The 8578-nt window shown below is 44.7% G+C and overlaps 1 non-coding gene across 1 annotated transcript; it reads left to right on the forward strand.

The window, feature by feature from the left end:
* Positions 1 to 246: 246 nt before the first annotated feature.
* On the forward strand, positions 247 to 430 carry LOC119437895 (U2 spliceosomal RNA). The gene has a single exon (XR_005189577.1). It is a non-coding gene; the product is annotated as a U2 spliceosomal RNA (small nuclear RNA).
* Positions 431 to 8578: the final 8148 nt, after the last annotated feature.

Below are 8578 nucleotides of genomic sequence, written 5' to 3' on the forward strand. Positions count from 1 at the left end.
GCCCACTCATCGTCGGTGGTATCCTTCCGCCGCCTCCGCGTCCATTCACTTTTCTGTTCACGACATCGTTCTTCGTAGGCATGCTGTTCTTCAGACCGTACAACAAGCGACCTACCCATTTCACCACGAGAGCAGAAGTGAGGAAAGGAGCCGACGTAAAACAAAACGTCAGGAGGTCGAAGACACTCAGATTGTAGGCACTAGTTTGAATATGCGGGATGGCGTACACGTGTATGGTGTGAACGCATACATGGCCGACGCGGGTCAAAGTGCTGTACCTGTAATTATCAGCTGAATATATCATACAGGTTGTATTCGGACCCAATGTATTAATTTTATTTTTGCGAGTTGGTGGCGTTCTTGAAGCCTGCTTCACCTCCACCACGGGTCGGCCCGGTATTGTACTATCTTAGGGATCGGCCCAGGTTTTTGATCTACGGACATCGATCCGCTGGAAACTAGTCACATACACCTTCGCTGGAAAACGACACATGTCATGTATATACGTTGCAATGTGAACGACTAAAGTTGCGCGCACATGTCGGGGGGGGGGGGGGGGGGATGTGCACGGAGTGGTTGGCAAGACACCCAAACAAATGAGCCTCGATTGAAACCTATATATGGCGAACAACGCACATTGGGCCGAGTCCACCGAGCGGAGTCATGTATTTGGCTGACTTTTTGAGAGAGAAAAGAAACGGACGATGGATTCGCGAAGCGTTGGCTGGCTATAAGGCTGGCTGTGGAATGTAATGTTCTTGCCTTGTTTCATAACGCCAAGCTTTCCTTGCCCATTCCACCCCACTTTGCGGATTATGGTTGCTGTCTGCTGGCTGCTGCTAGCTGACTGCTGTTTTGCACGATTGAGCGATACCAGTCATACTGCAAACAAGCACAGCGTATCGTACAAATCGAGGCGGCCCGGGACAGCACGTAATGTACGTAAGAACGGACGTGAACTCCGACACAAACACACCATCGTTGTCACACCATCGTTGTCATTTCGTTGTCATCATTTCATCGCCATAATTTCGTTGTTGTGATGCCATCGTCATTGTTCCACCATTTAGACTCTGTCGTCGTCCCTGCTCTGTCATTTCGTTGTCATCACACTTGTCTGTTGTCGTTTCAAATGTTTTTTTTTATTGGATCATTTATAGTGGGTAGTGGCAGCATTTTTTGTAGCACGTTCAGAAAGCGGATTTACACTGTGCAGTTAAGTTAGTTCTCCGACGTGAAACTCACGAACAGCTGACCTACCAAATCGCCAAACTTCATCATGATGGCAAACAAAGGGGCCGCGTAATTAATTTGCAGGGGTTACCTGGTCACTGCGGGATCAGTGGAAATGATCACGCACGCAAAGCTGACTGAGCGTTACAGCGAGAAAAACAGAATGTTTCCATTCCTTATTCCAGGACAAACGCTGCAAGGCAGCTTCGTCACCTGGCACGCACGCTCTCTTTAGCAGAGTGGAACGTTTAACTTAACTTTGGCCAAAGTTTAAAAATATGCAAATGCTACGTAGCTGGACAGAACCAAGGTAATGGTGTTTGCCGTCGCTTTGAGATACTTAGATTATTTTTTGAATTCCGATAATGAGATAATTAGTCTTCATTAATTATTCAACTTCTCAATTATTTCAGAAAAAAATTCTATTTAGACGGAATGCGACAAATAGTCCGAGTATCTTCAAGCGAGGGCAAACACCATTACCTTGGTTCTGTCCAGCTACGTAGCATTTTCATATTTTTAAAGTTTGGACCAAGTTAAGTGAAACACCCTGTATAAGGCGCATCAGGCTCAGGCTCCTTCGGTAAGGTGGAAAGCTAGGCTAGTTGGCATCGTTCTGATAATACAGCGAGAAGCATTGGAGTTAAAACATGAAAAAGAGCCCGATGTACCAGAAATTAACTTCTGCAAAGTGGAAGGCTGGTCTAGTTGATATGATTCCATTGCTATACAGCGTGCTGTGGTTTTCTCTTATTTGTGTTTTGTCTGTCGCACTGTCATATACCAATGAACCCTTCTCTCCAGCTCTGACCTCCACCCGAGCTTGATCGACGTGAGGCAGCGCTTCTGTACCGGCGGTGGTTGGGAGTGGCCTTCACGAAAGCTTATACCTATAGGAAATAACTCTCAGGTTGGAGTATACTGCTTGTCCTCTAGCGACCTCCCGGTTGGGAGTTTATTATGCTCCGAATGATCGGAGTACAATTTTTGCTCCGTGCGGGCGGAATATTTGCGTGGTGCCAGGGGAGTTTTTTTCTGGGCATTTTTATTTTTTACTTCGGGCTGGACGGAGGTTTTCGAGCTGCACCGGGAGTATAAAAAAGTACCACATTAAATTGCGTGGCGAATTTTATATGTAGAGGCTATGGGTCAAATTTCTAAATATACGCACAAGAATAAGCCAAATTCTGCGAAACAAGTGAACGAGACAGACAAACCATGCCATACATAAACATTTGAGAAACACCCGATGAAGAGCTGTGAAAGACATCCAACGGACACACGACACACAACAAGCAACCCTGCCAGTATATATAGCCACAATAATGTGTGCCTCGAAACGGCCTAGCGAGCAGCTGTACCGTTTTCAGAATTACGACTCACAGGCTCGCACATACGAGATCTGCCTCTCTGAAAGTAACATGAAACCTAAATCCACACGGAACTGTTAATTTCTAATATTGAAAAAACAACGCTCATGGCATCCTTTTTCAAATTTAGGATGCCATTCTGTGAGCGCTGAAGCGACTTCGCACACAACCGGCGTCCGCAGCCAAAATGTAGTGCGTTAGTTACAGTACGCAAGAAAAATGTACGTGCGCCTGCTTCAGGACAAAATTAGCTTCGTGCGAAAGAATGGTGGCGTGACAACAATTTATTACATGTGAGCATGACCCGTAGCAGCCCACGTAACACCGAAAATTGCGTAGTCATACATTTTTTTGACCGCGCTACTTGCTCACCATCCAAGCAATGTCTCTCGGTTGTGAAACGGAGTTATATCGCTGATCTGGCAAACGAATCCTCACGCTCGAAGCCAGCAGGTATGCTCCTAAATTAGCATCTTTGATGGAGCATGATGTTAATGCAATATCCGAAGCAACTACGTGATCAAAACAGAACTGCGCGATAACAATTCGATTCACATCGCTCAGTAAGAAGCTTTATTCGCAGTACGTACTTACGTCCTACATATTTCCTGGGCGAGGATATCCGTACACAGATTCATAAAAAGAATTGCTTGCACCACGGTATTACATACTGGCAGCACAGCACAGTAACGAAGTCGGAATATGGCATTCATGTGCGGCTATCACGGACGTTCTCACTAGAACAGTTGCTGCTGTTGCCATTGCTACTCGGCACTTTACACCGGACGTTGTCAGTATATACTCAAAAGGACATAAAAGTGTTTTTTCACGCACTGAAGAACACAAGTCAAGGTCACGCAACGCGAAAGCACAGCCAGAAGCCTGAGCCGACATCACGAGTCAACCGGCAGCTTCGTGGTCACACCTAAGCCTTTTTCCGCACTTGAAATCGTTGCTCTTGCATTCATCGCTGCCAGCAGAGTGATCACAGCTAACGTATATAAAGAGGAGATACAGTGAGCTTCAGGCACGCCTATAACACTTTCTGGACGGAAGTATAGGAAAGAACATCGGTGAAACGCTGGCACGGAACAACGCTTCACAGATGTAAACAAACCGTCAGCCATGAGCACCGCCCACTCCGCCGAACGCGGCCGGTCGCTGGCGCGGCGCACAGCCTGATGGGAAGCGCCACGTGACCACCCTGTTCCGCCGGGGGAGTTTTTTAAAACTCCCTGTGCGGAGTTCCGGCAGAGAACCAGATTTTGAAGGCGGAGTAAAATCACGTCATGTCGCCTTTATCCTCCCGCAGGTAGTGAGTGGAGTGAAACGAGGGAATGCCGCTGTATTCCTCCCGTACATCGGATTAAATATTCAAGGATGGGAGTATATATATCACCTTGTGATAATTCCTATGTGGGCGTATTTTCGTTTACAGTGTACACTGATAGGAGCAACCAACAGAGCTGTCTGCGACGTCTGCAGCAGCGAAGAGAACATCGAGCAAAAGGCGAGGAGCACGCAGAAGTGGAGAGGGTTTTATTGGGGCCGAAATAGTGCAGTGAAACTAGATAACTGGATGAGAAGGGTGTTGCCGGCGTCTGGGTTTGGCCCGCTTCCTTATGCTTAGCTTGCAAATTGGCTGGTCGAAACTCCCGACGGCGTGCAACGGAAGGTTAAAACTGCAGCTAAAAACGATACTCAGCTATGAAGGGTTAGCAGAGCGATGTAGTAAACGTGTCGAAAGGGCTCCACAACATTATACTGCCACGCAAAAATGCAACCATCTTCTATTCCTTTCGGAAAGGGGCAGTCTTTGGCTATTTAAAACAAAAGTTCGTTTTTTTTTTCGGCATAATAATGGCATCTTTCATGCGTATACTTTGACGTCGTGAGTTTTTGCAGTTTTGTAACATTGCGTGACAGACAGGTGAAGTGGGCGAAGCCGGCAAACTTATGACCAATAGCGAAGGGCTAATGGCAAAAAAAAGGTGTAGAATCGAAAATAAGAATTTTTTTCCTGTTTGGTCCAATCATGCATAATGAATGTGTACACGTCATATCAGATGGAATGTCTTCGCGCTGTTAGTGTTGTCGCGTGACAGACATGCGAAATAGGGGTGATCCGAAATATTTTTCAGCAATCGTGGAGGGCTGTTTGCAGAAATGAAATAGAAACATTTATAATAGCTCTACCTTATAGCACCTCTAGTTTCACGACAGTCCTAACAAGGACAGCAATAGCGGCATGATGACGTACACTATAGGGCGATGGTACGAGAACGACGGCAAGATGGTTCGAATGGCGAGAAATAGCTTTTTTGCCCGGCGATCTTCTGCCAAAGAAACTTGATAGTAATGATAATGGTGCCAGCTGCAGAATTCACAAACTTTGGACGGAGCGCTGTTAACAGATATTGCTGTAATGAGGAGAAAACTTAAAGGAGAAGGAACGAAACAGGCGTCATAGAAAAGGAGGAGAGTTAAGGGTATAGGCGTCGAGCGAAGAGAAGAGATGAGCAGTTAAAACAGCAATGCAGCTAACGTGAAAAGAAGTGCGGACAGAAAGAAGGCCTGAGGGGGCAGCGAGAACGGAGAGGAAGCTTGAAGAAGCGAAACTATTTCTTGGGGCGCGCTGCTGACTGCGAGTCTGAAATGAAACGGGGAGTGCAACACCAGCATTTTCCGCGAAAGAAAAGGTGCGACGACGTCGCAATTCTTCCTAAAGTGGTTTCTGTTCTCGAACATCCCGAGGCATATAAGTCGAAGAAAACGTCTGCCATGGATACCTCGCAGACCTAAAGTAAAAAATTTACCATAAGAGGCTGTCACCTGTGCGCTGCAGGTGCTGAGAAGAGGGCTGCGAGTTTCATGCCCGAAATAAGTGCGTGGTAGTTAGTCTCACTGCAACCGTAGATGCCAGAAGTGGGGCTATAGGTCATTCCAACAGGAGAGGCGTGTACCCTTTAACTTAAAAGAAGGCATGCGAAACCCGAATGTTCTAAAGAAGGTGTGTGTGACCTATAGGCATGCGCCACCTAGAAATGAGAAGGCAGCCCGAAGTTGAATGGGCCGACATAGCGTGGCACTTGCTGTTATCACACTGTTCACCAAAGATGCGGCAATCTTCACATTTTCTCATCACAACTGTGGCCTGAGTATGCATCTGCCCAGGAGTGTATGTTTCAAAAGGCCATCCAAAATTCCAGTGGACGTACTTAGCAGGATAGCTTGAACGTATGGCTGGCAAGACGCAGACTGTTTGCTTTCTTTAATTTCCCATTTGTTTTGAGGCCACGTTTGTTTTGAGGCACACTATCCCCCCCCCCCCCCCCCCCATTCGTTACTCCAGAAACGGGAGGCTGTAACGTAGTTTCCTCGTCTCAGTGGTTTCCAGCGACATCGTAATAAAGTGCTAGCCACTTGAAAACGAGCTCATGTCCTCCGTTTACCTCGCGGTGAGTATTCTTGTCGACCGTAAAGAGTGGTCCGCATAGTTACCCCATGGTTTAAATCAGTTGCGGAGACTAGGTCTGCCAGCTTATCAGTTGCCCATAATACCTAATTCAGCTCATTTAGAATAATTATATTCCTTATGTGCTTATGATGCTAAATGGACATTGCAGGTTAACACGCAGGTGGCTTTGGTAGCAAGCTGTGTAAGCAATAAAGTCTGAAAAGCTTGTACTATCACTTGAGATTTCTTCTTACTAAAAAATGTCGGATGATTCCAGTTATATGTGAACAGACAACCAAAATAATAAAGAAGGGAGTTATTGAACATTTTTGTTCAAAACTAAATGCACAATTGAAAGCGAGGAAGGAAAAAATCTTATGTAGGAATTAAATTACACATGCAATCAGTGCCCGGAAGGTAACTGAATTCACAAAGAAGCTTTTCCTAAAATGGGGTCTCATTACTTTCGCAATTAAGTTTGATGAAAAAGAGAAATGGTGAAATATAGTTAACCAGCAGTGTTGCTAAGCGGTGCACGGCGCTTTGATATATAGGGTGCCCCAGTTAACGCTAGCCAAGCTGTTCAACGAAAGAAAAATATTTAAAAAACACGGTGCAATATACGATTTTAAGACCTACGCTGTTCCGTCGTCATACTTCTGATGACCTAGCGCTCTAGATCTTATAATTGTGTCTTGCACCATGTTTTTTTTTTTAAATATTTTCTTTTCCTTTGAGCAACTTGGTTAGTGTTAGCTGGGACACATGGCATAAAACAGTAGTAGATGAATTCATATGACGATGTACAATACAGCACAATAATGTGTAAATACGTAGCGTGAGAATCTGACTACAGTATCTTATATTATTGAGCACAGTATTTAGTGCGCCAACCAGAGGGCGCAAACCGTTAATAAGACCTAATGTGTCACAACCCATATATAGTCGACTGGTCTCGCATTCTAGAAGTGATGCAGAAGATACGAACACTTATGCGGTGATTAAGATATTGCGCCTCCCACGAATTCTATACTTAACGAGTGTACCTTGTTTCTTGCAGGCTGCTGTAGAAACTTTACAGCTCCAAAATGTTTTGGGTGGATACGTCGACAGAAGGTACGATTCATCTGGCACACCTCCGCATTGTTGCTTAAACTTTATGAAAATACAGAGAAGCCACCTGAATGCTCGGAACGCCCTCGAACAAAAGAAATGCTGACAAATTACTTTGCGGAAGTGACTGCTGTCTCATATTTTCAAAAGTTCACCTTCTCCGATATAGCGTTCTTTTACTCTGCTCATGCCTAAGCAGAGTAAACTTACTCCGTAGTAAACATGAACCTTATTTATTGATGTGCATGAGAACTCTCGAAAATTGACTTGATAATTGACTTGTCGCTCAACTATTCACGCAAAAGCAGTTGACATCCCTGCTGATCTTGAGTGATGAGTTGAAATCGTTTTCGACTTTCAGAAGCATGATGGCGATGGTGGTGTTTGAGTGAACACGCTGCAGGCTGATGTCCGGTTAACCTGCTTGCCACTGTCGTGTTTCTGTCGAGCCATTGTTTCTTAAAATTGTGTTTGATCGTACTAGATTTCATACAAGGGTGTAAAATTCCGAAAGATGTAAGAAGTGTTTCTTTTGCTCGTACCTAGCTCGCAAATTTATTACATTTCTTCGAGAAAAGCTGACGAAAATTGAAAGGACACAGTACTCTGATTCCACTCCAATAAGAAGGTAGTGGAAAGTTGTCAGTCGGGAGGTATTACACAATACGTTTTAAGAGAGCGCGGAAGCATTGTATTTCACTTTTGCCTTGCCTGAAAGAAAGAACAATTTTAGGAATAAGTGTAGTGTCTTAAAATTCGCACTGTTTCCTGCTGAAGTTCTCACGTTCTGAAACTTTTCCTACACTCCTATGGTTTCTTCTTTGTTCGTTGTCATCCACCCACTAGTCAAAAGCCGCAACCTTGAAAAAGTCACAAGAGGAAATTACTTGCTTGTTTCGCAAAGAAAGAAGCAAGACAGACTAAACGTTACCGCAGAAAAGCTTAAAGTTGAGGGTGCATTCAAGAAACTCCGACGACAGGTCACCGCGCTTTTCATAAATACTCAAGACGGCACAAAAAATACAGGAAACTATTCAGGAGCTCAGAAAAATGTGATTCGTTCTTAGTGCATAATTTTCTGTAAAATTACGGGCTTGACTGCCTGTTATGGTGATTGTTACAATTACAGCACAAAGGGCTTGAAGCAACTTTTCAAAACCGTAACAAAGTCATCAACTATTGAAGTTTCCGATGCGAAATCCTGGCCTTCTCCAAAGCGGTTCATCTGATTGTCATTCCTAACGCAGTACTCCCACCATTTCCTTCAATGAACGCTGCCATCTCGGTGACTAAGGAAGATAAAAGCTCGATCGCTTGAGTATGCAACATATATCTCCGAATTAATTATGAGAATATGTTTTTTTATTCAACACTTTCGGATCCCTATAGTTGGGAACTATACCGA

The sequence above is a fragment of the Dermacentor silvarum genome, chromosome 1 (genome assembly GCF_013339745.2).
Source record: "Dermacentor silvarum isolate Dsil-2018 chromosome 1, BIME_Dsil_1.4, whole genome shotgun sequence".
Classification (NCBI taxonomy): domain Eukaryota; kingdom Metazoa; phylum Arthropoda; class Arachnida; order Ixodida; family Ixodidae; genus Dermacentor; species Dermacentor silvarum.